The following is a 23,980-nucleotide window of genomic DNA, read 5'->3' as shown; positions in this document are numbered from 1 at the left end:
GAAGCTTTTAGATATTGTTCAGTTCAAGTGGAAGTAGATATGTGATTTTATCTGCCCCTCACAACACTTCTGGGTCAGAAGTATTATTGGTCCACATTAAAGATGGTGGGGGAAACACAGAAAAATAAGTTTCCAAGCTCATGGGGCAGGTGAGCTACACACCTCTAACCTGTGCCATTGGCTTCTAAGCTCAGTCTCTGTCCACAGCAGCACTCCTGGCCAGGATCCTGGTTCAACACATAAAAGGCTGTGTTACCCATTATTATTAATACTGCAACTGAGGAAAAATATTTGCCTCCCAATTTTAGGATGTGAGGCAGCCGGGGATGTGAAATGATCTGGAATCTAATGACGTGAGATAAAGTATGCTAAGCTGGTCTTTTGAGTCCTTAGACTCTGTTCCTGTACCCTGAGCTCTTTCCACTATCCCTGCTCCAAGTACACTAAGTCAGACTGTTCAAGGCTGTGGCCCAAGAACCTGTATTAAAAACAACAACAACAACAAAACAACAACAACAACAAAAGTAGACAAAATGGAAAGGTAAACTAATTTCTTGCATAAGAAAACAGAAAGACTTACAACATTAAGATATCGTTTTCCCCTAAGTTAACCTTTATGCTATTACCTCAAAACAATACTTGAAGAAAAAAATTCTTAGAAGTGAGTCACCGATGCCAGAGTTTGCTGAGAAAAACTAACAAGCATGAACAGGCAAGAATTTCTGGAAAAGGAAAGCAGTAGCATGATTTGCCTTAGGGGATTTTTATAACATATTATGAAGAAGCCAGCTCCTGCCATCTCGCTGCTCTGCTGCCTCCCTCACACACAGGCCTTAAGTGACATACAGTCAATGTGCTTGTCTTCATCAAGTCAGCATCACACTTTTGAAGAGACAAAAGTCTCACGGTGAGCAGAGCACGAGGAGCCAGGGGCAAGAAGAATGAGTTCTAAATGGCACTGGAGAGGCAATGGCTGAAAAGGCTGGAGGAAGACATTGTAGGGGCCTACTTAGCCAGAGTGACTCCATCTCGGTTAAACAGCCATTTTGTTGTTTGTGCAGTAAAACTTAAACTGACCGTGCCCCCCCCCCCCACCCCGGGAACTTACTTAAAAGCAAGTCCGGGAAACCAGTAAAATATGGTCTACCAGTCCCTGATAACAGAGCCCAAATACAAGGGCGGGTCAGGTCAGGTGGAGATAACAGAGCCCGGATGCGGGGATGAGTCCAGCCAGGTGGAGACGTCCAATCAGTGGGGCACGCATACTGTCTCCCTAGCTACCAAGGGGTGTGGGCCCCGCCTTTTGGGTGCCAGTTCTGATCAAGGTGATAGGCTAGTTCAAATAGCTACTATGGGGTGAATTGTAATTCAACTGGCCACCCGCGTGTGACCTAGCATGACTGTGCAGCTTTCCCTGTGTGTTGCTGACCTAGCATGACTGTGCAATTTTCTCTGTGTTGCAATCTCATTGGCCACCTGGTTGAGCCAGGCTCAACCACATGGCCTTTGCTCTATAAAAGTTAGTCTGTGAGGCTGGGGGTGGTCGCCCTCTCTGTAAGAGGCGGCCCTAAACGGTCTGTTTGATTCTTGATGCTTGGCACGAAATAAAGCTTTGCTTGACCTTCGGTTTGTATCAGTCTCGCTCCTTTGATCACGGACCCTATCAGACACATGTTGCTAAGGGTGTGTGGAGACCCTGATACCTATTTGTCCGCAGATACATTTGTATGAAATACTTTGTATACAAAAGTCTTTCTTCTTGAAAATCTGTCTTCTAATCCTTCAACAATGTCATTTCTTTATTCACTTCTGAGTCCACCCTGTTTTCAAACAACAACAACTGGCTTCTGATTTCCCAAATTTCTCCATTTTTAGGAGGGGCAGGGCCTTTGGGGGGAGTGGGGTGCAGAAAGCCATTTCCTCATGTATAGTGTTTGTAAAGCACGTGAGTTCCAAGTTATTAAGTGGAGTGGCCCAAGTCCAGCCCCTCTTGGTAGGTGGCTATAGTCCCACTAGAATTATTAAGAGCTCCTCTCATAGACGTCCTGATTTGTGTGGTAAACTAGATGATCACCCTGTTTACAAGGCAAGGGCTACTTATATTTTAGTGTGGGAGGATGATAATCTTTCCTAGATGATCTTGAATTCCTCTCGAAGACACAGAAGAGCGTTCCACACACCCCAAACTCCCTCAGCTTGAACATGCTTGGGCTGACTTGAGGGCCTTCTGGGATGCAGGCCTCAGAGAGCGCTGAGTCGTCATAAACAAGATAGGGTCCCTGAGTGTTCCTCAAACACGCCGCCTCTAAGCCGCCACTCTGTTCCAGTTAGATAAACGGGTTTGGCGGAAGCCTACTCTTCCCACGGGTGAGAAGAAAAGTGGAGATACAGGGAGAAAGGCTCTTTGTGACCGGAAATGCCTCCTCCGTCTGTTTGCAATATGAAGGCAGGGAAAGGAAAAAAGGAGAAAGAGATCCATTTAAAGCCACCAAAGACTCCAGGGTCTTCTCCCTCCCTAGTCCCCAGGCACTCATCTTAGTGAGAGAGGCTTTGATAGGAAGGCTGTTCTGGAAGAGACGCTGGTCCCGGAGCTGCTGTTCAGAGCTCCTGTGACGTGGCAGTTTCTATAGAGACGAGTCTCTTTCCTAGGAGAGCTCCGTAAGCAGGATACACAAAACCCTAGCAACCAGCTGAAGGCTTTTTTTCCTTTTTTTTTTTTTTTTTAAAATATGAGGATTTTGTGTACTTGAATTCAAAAGGCTCTCTCTTCCCTGGAAAGGCAGCTTTGTGGCAAGCAGGAAAGGGTGGGCTAGTTTGCCTGGGGGCTGAGAATGTGGAAATAAGATTAGAAGGTGGTAGGTGGACTAGGGTAGGGAGAGGAAGGAAGAGAGGTTGCTCCTTACTGTGCTGGGGTGGCTGGTTTCAGCCTGATTTCATCTTCCAGCCTGCCCTATGGGAGCCCATCCCCACTGCCATAAATCCATGAAATGATACCCCTAGGGAGAAAACAAAACTGTGATTGCCTTAGCAACCTCATTGTTGTCTTCCCTTTCACCTGCCAATTCCAGGCATTTTTAGCAAGGAGAAGTCAAGGGGTCAGGGGGTGGGTGCAAATCTGAGAGCTGTGCAACACAGGGAACCTGCTTACTTGGCATTTAGCAAATGCTCCATTCAGCTGCTCTTCCCATCAGATCAGCACAAATATCACTTCTCAAGGGAAGTCTTCTTTCTTAAGGAGGGACTGCATTTGGCTACATGTAAAGGGACCCAGCCGAGGCATTGAACCAAACAGGGATCATTCTTCACCTAAGAGGGAATCCAGAAGGGGGCAGTTCAGTGCCTGCCAGCTCCACAGTGTCATCCAGGTCCCGGGTCCCTCTGTCTTTGCCTGGCCATTCTTGAAATGTTTCATCCTCACGGTTCCTCTGTGGTCAAAGATGGCTGTTCCAACTCCAATCATCATCCCAGGCAAGATGAAGAAGTAGCAAAATTGATGAGGGAGAGGTAGTGCCCACATTGAGAAGCAAAACCTTTCCCAGTAGATTTCTACTTCTACCTCATCAAGCAGGACTGAATCCTGTGGCTCCCACCTTCAGGGAGGCTGGGAAATAGGGGGTTTTGAATCGTTTCTTAGCTGAGAAAATTGCCACCATAAAGACTGGCTGTGTTTTAAGAGCAAAGCTAAGACTAACTATGGACAAATAGGTACTGGCAGATGCCACTTCTGCCCTGATCATCTCTCCACACCTACTACCTCCAGGTTAGATGATCTCTCGCTGCTCTACACTCTCATGCAATGGCGTGCTGAAAAACGTTTAACAGCCAGCTCCCTGGGACAAACAAAAAGGGCACTAATTGGTAACATTTGCTGATTTCTGTGGTAGGAATACCTCCATCATGACCAATTTCAAGCCATCGATATGATGTCCGTGAATACAGAGTTGGGGAGCAATACAGGGCAATACAGTATTCTATCTAGTATTGAAAATACAAAAGACACATACATATAATCTCAAGAGCAGAAATAATACGGAAATGTAAAATAATTAGGGTTTCCATCTCTGCTCTACAGATATGCATTAGAAATCGAGGAGCATGGTAGAGCATTCGTAGCTTAGAGAGCTCAGCGCCACAAATCCTAGCTTTACATTTAGTTTGTGACCCATGTGTATCTCTTAGAAGATTAATATGTGGTTACCATTCTAATATAATTCAAGCCTTACTCGTGTCAGGAGCCCACTGCTTCAGTCTCTAACACTCAAGCAGGAATGAGATGAGAAAACTGGCACCTCTGCCCCCAACTCTTTGGATACAGTGTAGCACTGACATGTGGTAAGGAAGGAAAATGGGAGAATGGAGTGGAAGGTTACTGAACTGTGCTGGTAACCATGGCTGGCACCACAGCTGAAGCAAGGAGAAGCTACAAAGTATTCTTCATGTATCTCTGTGTTGGAATCTGACCTTGTGATTCTGAACACTCACACATTTTATGAGCCCTGCATTCAAGCCAACTAACTGGAAAGCTGTTTTTCATTTTCTGCTGTTAAAGCCAAACTGCATGAGGTATGGGTTTCAGGGTTTATTGCCTGTACACATTAACAAATTTTCTCTTCTAACATGAGATGCAAATGTTGTCAAGTAGACAGAAGATAAGGCTACCTATGCTGCTGCCCTTTGGACTAATCCCTGGAGACTGGACCTTTCTGGATGCACTCAAAAAAGCTTAAAGTGCAGCATACTGTATGCTCACCTAAGATGGTGAGCAAGATTGGTTTCTTTGTGAAACCAAGGGCAAGATGTAACCAGCATCCTCATTCTCAGGCTGTGAGAAAACTCAATTCATCAAAAATGACATCAGGCAGAGCCTGTGACTTGATTTATTAAAAACATTTATTCTTGGGCTCTTTCAGGGACTGGAAGGCTCTAACAAGAAGTACAGACTTAGTTTCAGGTCCTGATGTAGAGCAAATGAAGTTCCCATTTATTGTGAAGGGGCCATTATCCAAGCCTGGGGTTTCAGCTTGCATGGAAACCTCTAGATAACTGCTGTTGGACATCAGCTTGAAGTGCTCAAGGAAGTGTGTAATATTTGGTTTTTGCAGGCTAATGGACAACACTGTCCCTCTAGTGGTACAAACCTGAATTGCAGGCCCAGTGCTTTGGAAGGACCAATCAGTAAAAGGAGAGATGTCTTGCAAATTCAAATATTGTAGTAACTTAAATTTTTATAGCACTTACAATTTTAAAAGTTCTCTCACATGCACTCTCTCTTTTGACTCTCACAGCCATTCTGTGAAAAATGGCTAGCATTTCATTTTACAGATGAGGTTATAAAGATAAGCTATGTATTGAAGACTAGAGTTATTAATAGACTTAGGTCTCCTGACTTTAAATTTCAGCCTCTTTCTACCATATCATGGTCCTTTCCTCTTCTAAACATCAAAATGAACTTGCTCTGTGTCCTGGCCCGGTCTGAGAAATAACTACAATGTGAAAGTGATTACGATTTTCCTTTGTCCAGTCAATGTATTGCCCTTGCCCTATGTAACAGTTCAGAAAACAATTGTTTTACAAGAAAATGCTTTCTTTTGAAGATTTTATTTACTAATTTGAGAGAGAGAGCAGGAGAGTGAGTGAGTGGGGAAAGAGCAGAGAGAGAGGGAGAAACAGGCTTCCCACTGAACAGAGAGACTGACACAGGACTCAGTCCCAGGACTCTGGGATCATGACCTGAGCCAAAGGCAGATGCTTACCCAACTGAGCCACCCAGGCACCCCTACAGGGAAATGCTTTAACCTTGAGAGAGAGTCCCTAAATAACTGATACTTATATGATCAATTAATGTACAACAAAGGAGGCAAGAAAATGCAGTGGGGAAAAGAGAGTCTCTTCAACAAATGGTGTTGGGAAAACTGGATAGATACATGCCGAAGAATGAAACTGGACAGAACTGGACCACTTTCTCACACCATACACAAGAATAAACTTAAAATGGATTAAAGACCTGAAAACATAAAAATTCGTGGAAAAAAACAGAGGCAGTCCTCTCTTTCTAATACAGCTCAACAACATTTTTCTAGATAAGTCCTCTCGTGCAAGAGAAACAAAAGCAAAAATAAACTGAAAGATCTTCTGCACAGTGAAGGAAACCATCAATAAAATAAAAAGGCAATCTAGTGAATGGGAGAAGATATTTGCAAAGGACACATCCCATAAGAGATTTATATCCAATGCTACCATGTGGTGGAACTTAATAAAAATTTATTTAAGACCCCCCAAAAAGATTTATATCCAAAAATATATAATCTATATCCAAAAATTTATATATATATAAATTTTATAAATATATATATCCAAATTTATATCAAAAATACATATATAAATATCTATACAAATATATAGCTTAAATATATATATGTTAAAGAACTTATACCACTCAACCCAAAAAAAACACAAATAATCCAATTAAAAAATGGGCAGAGAACCTAAACAGACATTTCTCCAAAGAAGACATACAGATGGCCAACAGACATATGAAAAAATGCTCACCATCACTTGGTATCAGAGAAATGGAAATCAAAGCCAAAATGAGATACCACCTCATACCTGTCAGAATGGCTAAAATCAAAAACATAAGAAACAAGTGTTGGAGAAGATGAGGAGAAAAGAAAATGCTTGTGCACTGTTGGTGGGAGTGCAAACTGGTCCAGTCACTGTGGAAAACAGCATGAAGGTTCTTTAAAAACATTAAAATAGAAATACCATATGATCCAGGAACTTCACTAGTAGGTCTTTACCCAGAGGAAAAAAAAAAACACTTATCTGAAAAGATACATACACCCCTATGTTTACTACAACTTTATAATAGCCAAGATACGCAAACTAAGTGTCCATCAATAGGAAAATGGATAAAGAAGATGTGGTATAAATACATATATATTTATATAATGGAGTATTAGTCATAAAAAAGAACGAGAGCTTGCCATTTGTGACAACAAATGGACCTTTAGGATGGACCTAAAGGATATTAGGCTAAATGAAATAAGTCAGAGAAAGACAAATACATTATGATATCACTTACATGTGGGGTATAAAAAACAAAACGAACTAATAAGCAAACCAAAGGGGGAGGGGCAGAAAAAAGCCAAAGAATGTTTTTGCTACCTTCCACTGCCCTAAAATAAAAGCTATGGATGTTAAGTATCCCCAACTCAGGCACACGTACACACACATAACACACACTGACACATAACACAGGCACATGCACAACATGCATACCTATGGGCTCCTTTCTAAATGGATCTTCCTTTCCTGTACTTTCTGTCATAGGCCTTGTCTTTGCCATGACATAGAATAGAGTGGAGAAGAAGGTGACCGAAGAGAAACACAGGACCCTTCTGCACAGATCTATCTGGTGCTCAGGGCTGTGCCACCAGAGGCCTGCCACTTTCACCAGAGTCTGGGCACCAGCTACCACGGAGCAGAGAGCCGGTGCTAGAGTGGGAGGGCCTAGCCAGCAACCTGGAAGGGGAATCTTTCCTTACCATGGAGTTGCTCTTTTTTTTATGTGCACAGCAAATCATTGCCCCCAACTTTGGATGCAATTACTCTTTCCCAAGTATTTAGGTGCTTTTCAACATGAGCTGCCAAACTACAGATACTCAGAAAAGACCCTGGGTAAACCCGTGCAGCCTGTCCTCAGCCTGGTTCCTGGATACTGCAGGAAACTCTCCCAAAGGAAAGAGGAAAGAGACTGGGCAGCCCTTTATCTGAAGACTTGGTCACTGGCATAGAGCCCACCTTGCCAAGGCCACTGCCAGGGATCACCCAGGGGGATGGACACATTGTACATGTGTGGTCGGGGCAAGGCGGGGGGAGGGGTGCATTTCACATACTCTGGTCTGACTTGTAGTCCTTGAATCTCTATCACTCATCTCATATCCTAGAACCAGCCCATAAGTTAAGTGCTTTGGGCAGTGCAAAAATGGTCAGAGGGAAGGGAGCTGAATTCTGAAGAGGAGAAGAAATATGAAAACACTGTGAAGGGAAAGATGTGGACGGTGGCTTGAATGGAGAGAGACCCAGAGAAATAAATTCTCCTTCAATTACCAGAGGTACTAAATGGATGGACTTGTCCCTGCAGCAAGGTAACGGGCAGCTAGTCAAGACAGAGACATCCATGCCTGCCTACAGTCCAAAAGAAAGAGCAGCAGTTTTCTGTTTTGTTAGATAAGCAGGATGGAAACCTTGAGAGCTTGCTTGATTTCATCAAATGCTTTTGCTGATGAAAGACTAGAAGCTGCCTGGGTTCTTTAACTCCTGCCTCTAACATACATGTGCAGTAGAAGAGACGCACAAACATTTACCTGAATTTAAAGGTGCTCCTAAGGTCCCAACCCAGCAGGCATCCAGGCTGGTGCTTACCGTTCTCTTGAAGACACTGAAGGCCTGGAATCCAACAAGGGAACGGAGTCCAAGCGTGAGTCCCCAGCAGAAGCTGAGAGAGTTGGGAATCACCGACTGATGTTACAAACAGCAGCGCTTCGGGTGCAATCACTGTCTCTAGGAGCTGCAAAACAAAGACAAACGCATCTCTGAAGCGCATGCTGGCCTCGGGATGGTACCCTGGGTGGGCCTAGTAAGAAGGGAAGGGAAGAACCAAACAGGCCGGAGGTAAAATGACCGTGTGGCTTGACTCTAAGCGCCCCAGCACCTGCCAGGTTCCTGGGCTCGGGCTGATGGTTAAGCTCTTCCAAGGAAGATAAGGATCCTCCTGTGTAAGAGGCCAGCTTGTGGGAAGTACGAAAGAGATTCTGTCCCTCAGTGAGAAGCCCTGACACCTACCTACTCTGAGCGGGTGTCAGAGTACACAGGCCTACTTGCAAGAGGGCAAAACCTTTGCTGGATCATAGCAACACTTCTGAACTCAGCCAACAAAACCGGAGGGAGTCCTGAGGGACTGAGAAACAGGATCTTTCCTTTGTGCCCAGTTACTCCTTTATCTTAAGGCATACTATTTCTCTCAAGAAGACAGAGTCTGGAAAATAATCTTTATTGAAGACCATAAAATTGGAATGCAGCGGTGGGTTCCCAAACCTATCCTCTCATTTTGATTAGCTGAAGAAACAGAGGTCAAGTCCCCATGGTTAGTGGGAGAGTTAAAAATAGAGCCTGGATTTCCTTGTTTTCATGTTAGCCTCAGAGCACCCCACCCTGCTACCTCTACTTTGTGCCCCCTATAGGGATTTCCAGCCAATCCACCAGGCTCTGTGAACCAAGAATTTTTTTAATGGACTATTTTTCTTTAAAAAAAAAAAATTTATTTATTTATTTGACAGACAAGAGATCACAAGTAGGCAGAGAGGCAAGCAGAGAGAGAGGGGGAAGCAGGCTCCCTGCTGAGCAGGGAGGCTGATGCGGCCCTCGATCCTAGGACCCTGGGATCATGACCTGAGCCTAAAGCAGAGGCTTTAACCCACTGAGCCACCCAGGCGCCCCATTCATGGACTATTTTTCAAGAGTAGTTTAGGTCAACCTCAAAATTGAGTGGAAGGTCCGGTGATTTCTCTCACACACAGAGCTTCCTCCATTATCAATATTCCCCCCAACCCTGCCCCAGAGTGGTCCATTTTTGACAAATACTGAACCTACACTGATACCCCATGGTCACCCAAAGTCCATAGTTTATATTAGGTTTCACTCTTGGTGGTGTATTATTATATCATCATACGGAGTAGTTTCACAGCTCTACAAGCCACTGCACAGAGAGTTTTCATGACAGCTCTTATAACAAAGAGCCAATCATAGGGCTTCGCTTCTTTTAGTGTGGGATTCACGTCTGGCACATAGTTGTTTGGGTGCTCACTGGCTTGAAGACGTTCCCCTCCCTCACATTCCTTGTTGGCACCTTGGATGGAAGTGTTTTTGACATGCAGGTCCAGGATTAGGGTGCAAGCATGTCTGCCTGACAGACAGGATCAAGGCAGGACCAAGTTGTGATGTAGAGTTGTCATTGTAGACAAAGTTTGTCTTTGGAAGCTCCTACTTCTACTGCCCCCCAATACCTGTGGGCATACACACACACACACACATGTCCCCTCTATTCCTTTCTTCCAGTACAGTCAACGGCTCTCTATCCTTAAGGATCCTAGTGCCCTTTCGCAACATCTTCTGTTCTATCAAATAAAAATGCTTCTGGGAAGGGATCCAGTGCCAATTATTTGCTATTCAGTGTTGATTGAAGCTATTATAGTTTCCTTCCCAGGGTTGTGTGCACCATGGGCCTTGGTTCTCCTTTTTAAATGAAAAGCTTTTATGTTTTAAAAATTTCCAATACTTAAAAGCATGTAGGAAGAAAAAGGTCCTTTCCTTGGTCCTTGAAATTGCCCCAAATTGCATCTGCTCCTTCTGCTTTGCATAGCACAGGGTCTGGCCTCCCTACAGCCAGAGACAATAATGAAGAGCCCACACAGGATATAAAGGTGATTTGAAACAGAAAAGGTCATTTGAGCAAAAACTAAAGTTTAATTTTTCCAAAACACAAAGCAGGTTAAGAATAGACCCCTGGCTCTCATACTGTGGGGCAGATGTGCTGGTGTTAGAGAAAAGAGCATTGGAGAGACATGGATCCCAGTCCTCGGTCTACGTAAAAGTAGCTGCGTGGCTTTCCAAGTCACTGTACTTCTCTGAGCCTTGATTCTTCCCCTCTAAAATGTAGGTTGAAGATCTATAAAGAACTCCTCAAACTCAACACTCAAAAAACAGATAATCACGTCAAAAAATGGGAAGAAGACATGAACAGACACTTCTTCAAAGAAGACATAAAATGGCTAATAGTCACATTGAAAAAATGTTCATCATCATTAGCCTTCAAGGAGATTAAAATCAAAACCACCTTGAGATACCACCTTACAACAAGTGTTGGAGAGGATGTGGAGAAAGGGGAACCCTCTTACACTGTTGGTGGGAATGCAAGTTGGTGCAGCTACTTTGGAGAACAGTGTGGAGATTCCTTAAGAAATTAAAAATAGAGCTACCCTATGACCCTGCAATTGCACTACTGGGTATTTGCCCCAAAGATACAGATATGGTGAAAAGAAGGGCCATATGTACCCCAATGTTCATAGCAGCAATGGCCACAGTCGCCAAACTGTGGAAAGAGCCAAGATGCCCTTCAACGGACGGATGGATAGAGAAGATATGGTCCATATACACAATGGAATATTATGCCTCCATCAGAAAGGATGAATACCCAGCTTTTGTATCAACATGGACGGGACTGGAGGAGATTATGCTGAGTAAAATAAGTCAAGCAGAGAGACTCAATTATCATATGGTTTCACTTACTTGTGGAGCATAAAGAATAACATGGAGGATATTAGGAGAAGGAAAGGAAAAGTGAATTGGGGAAATCAGGAGGGAGAGATGAACCATGAGAGACTGTGGAGTCTGAAAAACAAACTGAGGATTTTGGACGGGAGGGGGATGGGAGGTTGGGTGAGCCTCGTGGTGGGTATTAAGGAGGGCACGTATTGCATGGAGCACAGGGTGTGGTGCATAAACAGTGAATCTTGGAACACTGAAAAAATAAAATTTAAAATTTATTTTAACTTCAAAAAGTAAAAAAATTAAAATTAAAATAAAATGTGTGGATTGGATTAAATGGTTTCTGTAATTCCTTCTAGCTCCAACATTGTTCAGTTCTATAGTTCAGAGAAGGAACTAAAAGGAATCCCATGAATCCAGGTTGCCAGGCTTCCTACATCCTTTCTTTTTGACAAACGTGATCGAAGTGATTTGAAGAAGCTATTTTCGCCAAACTTTTACGCTTCTCTCTCCCAGGAAGAAGGTACTAATGCCCAGCAGATTACAAATACACTATGACAAAGAAACCAGCTCCATTTAAAAAAGCATATTGATTTTTAGAATAGCCATCTCCTAGTAAATGTAGTTTTGAGCCAAACCAAGGAAATTTATGAAGGTTCAGCTTCATCTTATAAAATTTTTAAATCAGTAAGTGTTGCCTGGAAGAATCTGGCCATTATGGTATCTCAAAGAGGCAGACACAAGAATAGTTATATTGGTATTAGGTGCAACAGACAAAGCAAGTGTTATAACAGAGGGAAATTCTGGGTTGTTGTATCTGGTAGAAAGCACATTAGCCTTGGAACTGAAGTTCAGACTCCTAGATACAACTTCTGGCTCTGATGCCAACCACTGGTAAGCTGCATCACTAAGGTAGGGACTATACCTGTCTTGCTGACTATTGCAAGCAATAGAGTGCATATAGTAGGGACTCAATAAATATTTTTTAAATCAACATTTTGCAGTGTCACATAATCACTGACCCTCAGCTTTACTTACTTGCTCTTTTGTTTGATTCCTTCTTCAGTCTCCCTATCACCATTTCTTAATCTAGGTCATTATTATCTCTGCCTAGATTGTTATAATAGGGTCCTAACACCTTCCCTGCCTCTGGTCTTGCCCCCTTCTAGCCCATTTTCCAAACTGCAGCCAGAGCAGTCTTTCTGAAATCAAAGTCTGACCATGTCACTCCATGTTTGAAAATCAGTCCTCTAAACTGTCAAATTTATTGGCATAACATGGTTCACAATACCCTCTTACTTTGTTTTAATGTCTGTCAGATCTATATGTCTCTTTACTTAGTAGCCCAACATGTGGTATTCAGTAAATGTTCCATATGTACTTGAGAAGCATATGTTCTGAAGTTGTTTGTTGCAATGTTCAATTCTGTCAAGTGGTCTAATCATATTGTTCAAGCTTGTTTCTGTAATGGCTTTTTGGATCTACTTGTTCTATCAATTACTGAGTTATAGTAAACTTTTATTTATGTCTTTATGTATTTAGTAGGCTCCACACCCAGCGTGGAGCCCAGTGTGGGGTTTGAACTCATGACCCTGGGCTCAAGACCTGAACTGAGATCACGAGTTATGCTTAACTGACTGAGCCACCCAGGTGCCCCTAAAATCTTCACTTACGATAATGCATTTTTATCTATTTCCCCTTTTAGTCTATCAACTTTTGCTTTACATATTTTAAAACTCTTAAGATCATACAATTTAGAATCTTCCTTTTGACTCGACCCTTAAGGCATAATGAAAATTAAAGATGTCTCTTTTTTTTTTAAACTGGAGTTTAGCTAGAGTTGTTAATTTTACTCATCTTTTCAGCATGATATATCCAGTAATACTTCTGAAATTAATATACCCACACTCACATTTGCTTTGTATAGTGTATCTTTTTCCATCCTTTTATTTTGAATCTTTCTATGTCTTTGTTTTATATATACATGTATGTGTGTGTGTGTATATATATATACATATATATATACACATACATATATATACATATACACACACACATATACATACACACATATATATATGTATACATAATCTCATCTCCTGGTTTCTGACATGGTGGTCCTAAAATTCTTATAATCTCCTGAGTAATAGGGGTGCTAGGAGTATCTTCTGTTGTAATATTGTTCTTTTTACCTCAGTTCTTAAATCCCTTGGAATTTCTTGGGTGATAGAAATGTCTTTTGTTTTAATAAGGTGATTCTTAGTGGACTCCTGGGTGGAGGCCAGTGACCAGAAAGATCAGCCATGATTGGATGATCAGTCTGTGGCTCAATCAGTTAAGCATCTATCTGCCTTCGGCTCAGGTCATGATCTTGGAGTCCTGGGATCGAGCCCCACATCAGTCTCCCTGCTCAGCTCGGAACTTGCTTCTCCCTCTCCCTCTGCCTGCCATTCTCCCTGCTTGTGCTGTCTCTCTGTCAAATAAATAAATAAAATCTTAAAAAAAAAAAAAAAAGATCAGCCATAATTAGAAGTGTGGAACTTTCAGCCTCACCACCTATATTCCAGGGAGCTGGAGACTGAATTAATAATTGCTCATGACGATGTGATAAAGTCTCCATAAAAATCCCTGAAGTACAGTGTTCAGAAAGCTTCTAGGGTTGATAAATACATCTATGTGCTGGGATGAGCCTTCCAACTCTAAGGGAGAAAAGCTCTTGCACCTAACCTATGTATTTTTCTATCTGACTGTTCATCTGTATCCTGTGTCATATTCCTTACACAGTGTAATAAACTAGTAAATGTATGTGTTGCTCAATTTCTGTGAGTCATTACAGCAAATTATTAAACCTGAGGAAGGCTTCGTGGGAACTCCTGATTTGCAGCCAATTTGGACAGAAGAGTGGGTAACCTGGGAACCCCCTACTTGCCATTGGCATCTGAAGTGGGGCAAATCTTGTGGGACTGAGACCATAACTTGATGGATCGGATGCAGTTAGGTAGAGACTGTGAAAATTCTGTTGAATTAAACAACACCAAGATGGTGCTGGAGAATTGGTCACGTGGGGAAAATATCTATACACTAGGTGGCCAGAAGTGTTCAGTGAGTAGAGGAAAGAGGGTTTTTCTGTCCCCCTTTCAATCCTTATACATAAATCTGTCTTTTAGAAAGAGCATTTTTTTAAATTTTTAAATAATATTCAAAATCTTTGTCTTTAATTTACTGTGTTCTATTTTTAATTGCTGTTATTACTAATATAATTTGTTTTAAGTATACAACTTTATACCAATAAATTTAACAATGTAGATGAAATGGAAAAGTTCTTGAAAAGCACGATTTCCTAAAATTAACACTAAAATAAGTAGAATCTTCCCATAGCTATTAAATAATTTGGATTTCTAATTTAAATCATTCAGACACAGAAAACTCCAGTCTTAAGTGGCTTCCCTAGTGATTTCTTCCAAATATTCATGGAAGAAATAATACTAATCTTATAAAAAGTCATCTAGAAAAGAAGAACAAGAGTGAATAATTTTCAGCTCATTTTATACAACCAGCATTCCTTTCAAGAGGTGATACTAACATCTGAGAATAACATTTCAAGAAAAGGAAATCACAGACCAAACTCACTTATGAGCATAGGTGTGAAAATCATAAACATTTAATCAATAAAATCTATCAATAGAGTATGAAGATAATATGTAATGTCTATATTCTAGAAACGTAAGGCCAACGTAACATGCAAAAACCAGCCAATGCAATTCATTATATTTATAGAATAGAGGAGAAAAATCATAATCATCTCAATATATGTAGGAAAAGCCATTTGATAAAATTCAACATCTATTCCTGAGAAAAATAAAAATTCTCAGAAAACTAAGAATAAAAGGAAATGTTCTACAGCAAATGTTACACTTGATGGCAAGATATTTATTACATGCCTCCCTGAGTTCAGCAACAAGACAGCAATGTCCACTTTCACCATTATTATTCAATATTGTACCGGAGGCCCCATTCAGTACAATAAGCTTAACAAAAAGGAGGTAAAATGAATGGAAAGGAAGAAATAAAGCCAGTATTCTTTATAGACTACATGATTGTATACATATATAATTGAAAAGAATCAGTCAAATACTATTAAAATTAAATAGTTTACACTATCACCCTACACAAGGTCAATGTATAGAAACTACTTGTATATGCAACAATTAAAAATTTAAAAAAAATACCATTTAGCATAAAAAAATAAAATGTCTAGTAATAAGTCTAAGATGCACAAGGCCTCTGTACTAAAGTGTATAAGACATTATTGAGAGAAATTTTAAAAAATATTTTATTTATTTATTTGACAGAGAGAGAGAGAGAGAGAGCAAGCAAAGCAGGGGAAGGAGCAGAGGGAGAAGGAGAAGCAGGCTTCCTGCTGAGCAGGGAGCCTGATGTGGGACTCAATCCCAGCACCCCAGGATCATGACCTGATCCAAAGACAGATGCTTAAACAACTGAGCCACCCAGGTGCCCCAAGAGAAATTTTTTAAGTCCTCAATAAACAGATAGATATATCAAGTTCATGGGTTGCAAGACTCAGTACTGTTAAGATGTCAATTTTTCTCAAATTGACCTACAGATGAAATGTAATCCCAATCAAAACCTCCACAGGATTTTTTAAAAATAAGAATTACCAAAATCCTAAAATTTATATAAATATGCAGAGAATATAAAATAGTCAAAACAAATTTGAAAACAAAAAGAATAAATCTGGACAACTTATGTTACCTGATTTTGAGACTAATTTATTATAAAATTCACTGGGGTATGGACAGACAAATAAATAAATGGAACATATTAGAGTCCATAAATAGACTCACACAAAATGGTCAACTGATTTTAGACAAAAGCTCCAAGATAACTCTATGGGAAATTCTAACATATTATATGGAAACAACATGATATTCATATGGGTCAAATGAATCTCAACTCCTACTATATACCATAACAAAAATTTGTTTGAGCTAGACCATAAATCTAAGTGCAAAAAAGAAAAAACCTCTATAAGAGAACAATTATTTTCATATCCTGGGTTAAGCAACAGTTTCTTACATAAAACACAAAAAAACACCACAGGAAAAAAAATTGAAAAATTTTAAATCAAAATTAAAACTCTGCCTTCTGCTCTTCAAAAGACTCTATTAAAGAAAGTGAGAAAGCAAGTCACAGATGAGAAAAAAATATGTGCAATACATATATCTCACAAAGGACTTGTGTCCTGATGTAAAAAAGACTCCTGAATAAAAATAAAAAGCCAACAATCTAATTTTCTAAATGGGCAAATGACCTGAAGAGACACTTAGCAAAAAGACATATGAATGGCCAATAAAAAGATTCTCAACATTGTTAGTCATTAGGGAAACACACGTCAGGACCATGGGGTATGACTTCACACCCAACTGGAACAGCTAAATTTAAAAAGACAGACAATACCAGGTGTTGATGAGAATATGGAAAAACAAGAATTTTCAAAATCATTGCTAAGAGTGTAAAACGGTACAACTGCTGTGGGACACATGTTGGCAGTTGCTAGTAAGGCCAAACTTACATATACCCTATAACCCTGCAATTCTGCTCCCGAGAATTACCCAAGAGAAATGATTGCATATGCCCACCAAAGATGTCTAGAAGAATACTCCTAACAGCTATCCATAATTGCAAAATCTGGATTCAGTTTAAATGCCTATTAACCACTGAATGGAAAAGCAGATTGAGATAGGTTCTTACAATACTGCAGAACAATAAAAAGCAAATATAGCAACAGCAAAGATGAATCTCACAGACCACAAATTGAATGGGAAAAAAAAAAAACCCCAACTATACATTGGAAAGAAAACATACTCCATAAATTGACATAAAGTTCAAAATGAAACAAAATGTATCTATGGTAAGAGAGTTTGGAATAGCGGTTTCTCTAGGAGAGGAGGATCAACTGAGAAGAGGCATGAAGCCTGGAGTTTGATGTGGAAAGTGGGGACAAGTACACTTTAGATTGGAAGACCAACTGGTCCCAGATTACCTGGAACTGTCCTGGTTTTAAAACTAAAAGTCCTTTCCTGGGGAAACCAGGATGGTTTGTCATCCTAACTTTGGATTTGTGCATTTTACCACACACATGTTATTCCTCAATTTTTATAAATCTAGAAAAGAAAAACATCAATAGGGACAAATATCTTCAATGGCTCTCCTTTGCCCTCAGGACAAAGTCCAACTCCTCAGTACACATGCAGCTTTTGCAGTGTGGGCCCTATGTGTCTCTTCATTTTCTCATCTGGCCTCATTCCCTGTGCCCCTCTGTGACCACACAGACAGCTGATAGCTCCCTGAATATGCCACACTCTCTCTTGCTTCAGCTAGTGCCACTGCCCAGAAACCTTTTCCCCTAGCTCTGTCTGGCTAACTTCAGTTCATTCAACTCAGGGTGGATACTATCAACCATTGGATATTTCCCCTGACACATAGCCAAGGCTTGGGATATCCTACAGCATATGGTCAGTTATTTATTTACCCATTTATTCAATAAGACATTATATTAAGCTCCTAAAAAGGTGCCAGGAAGTAACCAGTCCTACAGGACCTCACAGTCTGATAAGTATGTAAACAGACCTTGGTAGAAACATGCAGGTAGACAGCCTATGCTCTAAGGTACATCTCATGCACCCCATGCCTGCAAGGAGAAAGGTGGCTTTTTATTTTTAATTTCTTTTTTTTATCTGAGTATAGTTAACACAGAATGTTACATTCGTTTCAGGTGTACAACATAGTGATTCAACTTCTCTATATGTTATACTAAGCTCACCACAAGTGTGGCTACCATCTGTCACCATACAGTGCTATGACAATACCATTGACTACATTTCCTATGCTGTGCCTTTCAGTCCCATGATTTATTCATTCCATACCTGGAAGCCTGTATCTCCCTCTCCCCTTCAGTCATGTAGCCCCACCCTCCCAGACCCCTTTCCCCTGGCAGCCATCAGTTCTCTGTATTTACAGGTCTGATTCTGCATTTTGTTTATTCATTTGCTTGGGTTTTTAGATTTCATATATGAATAAAATCATATGGTATTTTTCTTTCTCAGTCTGACTTATTTCATTTAGCGTAATACTCTCAAGACCCATCCATATTGTGCAAATGGCAAGATCCCACCCTTTCTATAGTTGCATAATATTCCATTATATCTATATATCTATATGTACACATGCATACATACTGCATCTTTTTTATCCCTTTGTTTGTCAGTGGATGCTTGCATTACTTTCATATTTTGGCTATTGTAAATAATGCTGCAATAAGCATATGGGTTCATATATCTTTTTAAAATTAGTGTTTTTGTTTTCTTTGGGCAAATATCCAGTAGTAGAACTACTGGATTACATTGTATTTATATTTTAACTTTTCTGAGGAACCTCCAATACCTCCACACTGTTTTCCACAGTGGCTGTACCACTTTACACTCCCACCAACAGTGCACTAATTTTCCCTTTGCTCCACATCCTCTCCACCACTTCCATGTCTTTTGAATTTTAGCCATTCTGACAGGTGTAAAGTAGCTGTGGTTTTGACTTGCACTTCCCTGATGATGAGTGATTTTGAGCATCCTTTCCTTTGTCTGTTAGCCATCTGTCTGTCTTCTTGAGAAAAATGTGTATTCAAATCCTCTGCCCACTTTTTAATCAGATTGTTTGGGTTTTGGGGAGGTTAGGTGGTATAAGTTCTTTATATATTTCAGATATGAACCCCTTATCAGGTATATCATTGGCTGATATCTTCTCCAATTCACTAGATTGTCTTTTAGGGTTTATTTATTTATTTATTTTTTTGGTGTTTTGGTTGGGTTTTTTTTTAAGATTTTATTTGTCAGAGAGAGAGAAAAAAAGAGAGCACAAGCAGGGGGAGTGGCAGGCAGAGGGGGAGGAAGGCACACCTCTGAGCATGGAGCCTGGTGTGAGACTTGATGGGATCATGACCTAAGCCGAAGACAGATGCTTAACTGACTGAGCCACCCAGGCATCCCAGTTGTCTTAGTTTTAATGATGGTTTCCTTCACCGTGCAGAAGATTTTATCTTGGTGTAATTCCCGTAGTTTATTTTTGCCTTTGTTTCCTTCATGAGGAGACATATCTAAAAAAACGTTGCTAAGGTTTATGTCAAAGATACTATTGCTTCTCTTTTCTTTTAAAAGTTTCATGGTTTCAGGTCTCACATTTAGGTCTTTAATCCATTTTAAGTTTATTTTTGTGTATGGTGTAAGAAAGTGGTCCAGCTTCATTCTTTGGCATATAGCTGTCCAGTTTCCCCAGCACCATTTATTGAAGAGACTGTCTTTTCCCCATTGTGTGTTCTTGCCTCCTTTGTCATAGATTAATTGACCACATAACTGTGGGTTTATTTCTGCCTCTTGATTTTGGTCCATTGATCTGTGTCTATATTTGTGCCACTACCATACTGTTTGATAACTATGGCTTTGTAGTATATTTTGAAACCTGGGATTGTGATAACTCCAGCTTTGTTTTTTCTCAAGATCATGTTGGCTATTCAGATCTTCTGTGGTTCTACAGAAATTTTAGTATTATTTGTTCTAGTTCTGGAAAAATATTATTGGTATTTTGATAGGGATTGCATTGAATATGTAGGCTGTTTTGGGTAGTATAGACTGACTGACTTATTTATTTTTGTTTGGGAGAGCACCAGTGGTAGAGGATGAGGCAAAGGCCAGAGGGAGAAGCAGGCTCCCTGTTAAGCCAGGAGCCTGACATGGGCCTTGATTCCAGAACACTAGGATCATGACCTGAGCCAAAGGCTGATGCTTAACCAACTGAGGCATGTATAATGTATACATTGTAAATGTATAAGACACTTTAATGATAGTAATTCTTCCACCCCATGAGCACAGTTCAATGTCCTATATGTTTGTGTCATCTTTAATTTTTTTTCATCATTGCTTTATAATTTTCAGAGTATAGGTATTTCACTCCCTTGGTTAAGTTTATTCCCAGGGATTTTATTCTTTTTAGTGCAATTGTATTGGAATTGTTTTATTAATTTCTTTCTGCTACTTCACTACTAATGTATAGAAATTCTACTGGTTTGTATCCTGCAGCTTTACTGAATTATTACTCCTAGTAATTTTTTGGTGGAGTCCTCAGGTTTTCCATGTATAGTATCATGTCATCCGCAAATAGTGACAGTTTAAATTCTTTATGAATATGTATGTCTCTTATTTCTTTTTCTTGTCTGATTGCTGTGGCCAGGACTTCCAGGAGTATGTTGAATAAAAGCGGTGAAAGTGGATATCCTTGTCTTGTTCCTGATATTAGAGGAAAAGCTTAAGAAAGAGGGCTTTTAAAGGTTGTTTCAAGAAGAAAAGATAATGCCTACAATATCACATGCACTGATCAAAAGAAGGGATTTTCTTTCAGTAATCTTAGAAAGAGTTGAATTTTCTTGCTTTCCTTTTGTCCAGAAATCCTTACTACTATCCAGAAAAGGCAGTGATATTCAGTAGTAGTGAATTGTCCAATAGTTAGAACATTGTTATGTGCAATTTACAAGGCTGTCTGAGTATTGAGGAAATGGAGTATGGTTAGGAGTAGATTCTCAGTTCAGACTACATGCATTTGTGTTCCTGATCCACCAGTAACCTAGAGCTTTGGGACCCCAATTACACTCTCTGAGTCTCAGTTTCTTTATCTGCAAAACTGCAGTTGGTACCTACCTTGTAGGGTTGTTGTAAGTATTAAGTAGATCAGTATATATAAAGGGCGTAGAATGGTGATTGACAGACATATAGTCAGCAATCCTAAGTGCAGTCATTCTTGTGCAAAATACGTAAAAAGACTAGGCAACATTACAGACATTTCTCCACGTATTATTACCCCACATCTCCTCATCTTTCTTATGAGCCCCAGGCTCACATTTCTTAAGCCTAATAGATATTATCATTTGATTAAAATGTGAGTGGCTCAAATGTATAACAATCAATCCCAAATCCCCTTCTTGACATTTTTTGCCAGTTATCTGTTACCGAAACTGAAAACATCCCAATTGTATTTCTTTCTAGGAACTTCTATATCCAATTATTCATCAAACCTTGAAAATTCTCACAGCTATTCCTTTTTTTTCCTTTTTTTTTTTTTCTGTTTCCACTACCACCTTCAGAAATGGAATTTCAGATCATCCACTTTTGAATTTCTTCCAATGGCCTCTTAACTCACTCCCTTCTAAATCAGACTGGTTGTCTTAGATCATTCCCTGATCCCATAACCTCTCTCTCTCTATTAAATTTAAGTTCAATGAACCAACATAGAGTAGATCATTAGTTTCTGATGTAGTGGTTCAGTAATTCATTAGTTGGTATAACACCCATAATCTCTTGCTCAAAAATCTTCAGCGGCAAATTATCCTTGAGAATCTGTCAAAATTCCAGTCTGCCATTCAATGTCCATCAAAATCTGACCCCAAATCACCCTTTCATATCTATTCCTTTTATCTTTTTTACAAAATTTCTCTGTCAACTTGTGTACCCAGTGTACAGCACTGACTCATAAATTGAGCTAGAACTGGGGCTAAGGCCCAAAGCCTACATGGGGACTCAGCACCAGGCACAACCTAATGTGAATGAGGCAGAGAACCCAAATACTCATAACCAAAGAGACATGGAAGCAAGCAAAACGGCTGCTCTCAAGCAAAACTGACCTATAGCCTCCCATCTAGCTACATGGGAAGGAATGGTAGAAGAGAGTGCCATACCCAACTTATATCAACATTTTAAAAATTTTATTTACTTAATGGACATCTGGGTGGTGTGGTCAATTAAACATCTGACTCTTGGTTTCAGCTCAGATCATGATCTCAGGGTCTTGAGGTCAAGCCCTATGTGGGACTCTGTGCTCAGTATGGAGTCTGCATAAGATTCTCTCTCCCTCTACCCCTTTCCCCACCCATGTGCTTGCTCTCTCTCTAATAAATAAGTACACTTTTTAAAAATTGTTTAAATGATCTCTATACCCAAGGTGGGGTTCATGACTTGGAGATCAAGAGTTGCATCATTTTCCAACTGAGCCAGTCCGGCACCCCTTGCATCAACTTTTTAACATTCGCATGTTCTTGCCCACCACCAAAACATGGTCCAATCATCATCCTAAATTTGATCAACTGGATTTGTAACTCCTCCTCGGATGGTGGAAGTGAACTGTCTGCCTTCATCTGGAGCTCAGACTTTATAAGGCTTCCCACTTCTTTACCTTCGTTCATATCCTTGACCCTCCCTTGAATATTCTCCCCATTTCTGCTGATTGAAATTCTATTCAACCTTCTAGATTCAGGATAACATGATGCTTCTTGATCACCTTACTTCAAACTCGTATCTTCTAAATTCTAACAGCACTGACTGTACTTCTAATTTGATACTTAAGATTTCCTGCCTTGCATTCTTAGCTGTTTTCTTTGGTATACATATTTATTCCTCCCTGCACTGACAATTCCTTAAGCTATACACAACGTCCCTATGCAATTCAGGGGCTAATTAAGATTCTCTGACCTAATTTTTTACCCTAATACCAACTAAGCTTAATAAATATGTGTTGATGAGTTACATGTTTTATGCATTAGGCTTCAAGCTATACATTTCAGCGTGAAAGAGATCTAAAACTGTGGGTCACATACAAGGGTGTTCATTGCTATCACACTTACGACGGCGAAAAAATTGATAACAGCTCAGTGGCCACTAACAAAGTAATGGATAAATGAAATCTCTTCTATGTACATTTTGAAACTCTGAGTGTGGACAAAGAAATAGACCCTACATGTTCATCATAGATGAGTCTAAAAAAAAACTCAATGAAAAGATCAAGGTTTTGGACTATAGTATAACCTACCATGTAAGCAAATATCTAAAACACAATAAAATAATATATTCTATTCATGGATTCATGAAGAAAAAAAGGCTGTAAAAATATCAGTGAAAACCATTCATATTTATATTCATCAACTAAAAGATGAGAATGGTCAAAGAGTCTTCAAAATGTTTTCCGTAATTTTTACTGTATTAAATGAAGTAATAAACACAACATGAGTGTTTGTTATATCGTTCTTTATCTTCTTCTGTATTTTCAAAGCTTCTCAACATGAAGAGAAACAAACAAAAAGATACCATCTGGTCCGGACCCCTGTCTTCTGGGTATCACGCTATTATTCTTTCTATTGTATGAATATAAAGATCAAGGGAAGGGGGAGGGCCTGGAGCTGTACTGAGGCTAGGGCATGGCTTGGGAATTGCTGCTGATGAAAGTTCACTAAATCCTTTCAATCAGCTAATATTCTTAGTTATTTTCCTGTAAGTGAAAACTGAGGCGGGAGGTGGGAACAAGAGGGGGAAAAACCTTTCCTGTTGCCTGGTTATAAGAGATTACTGTATGTTGTTTTTAAACCTCCTATAAAGAGTATCTCATTCTTTGTACCACTTTTGAATTGATACTGTTTCCTTTCTGTGTCCTGCGCACTGTAATAAATAATAATAACAAGAGCTAACAGTTTTCAAGAGCTAACTATGTGCCAGTCGTTCTGCTAAGCACTTTACGTACAGCTTTGTAATGGTATGGATGCTTC

This window comes from Martes martes (genome assembly GCF_963455335.1).
Source record: "Martes martes genome assembly, chromosome: 5".
Taxonomy (NCBI): Eukaryota; Metazoa; Chordata; class Mammalia; order Carnivora; family Mustelidae; genus Martes; species Martes martes.
This window is presented reverse-complemented; position numbering follows the sequence as displayed.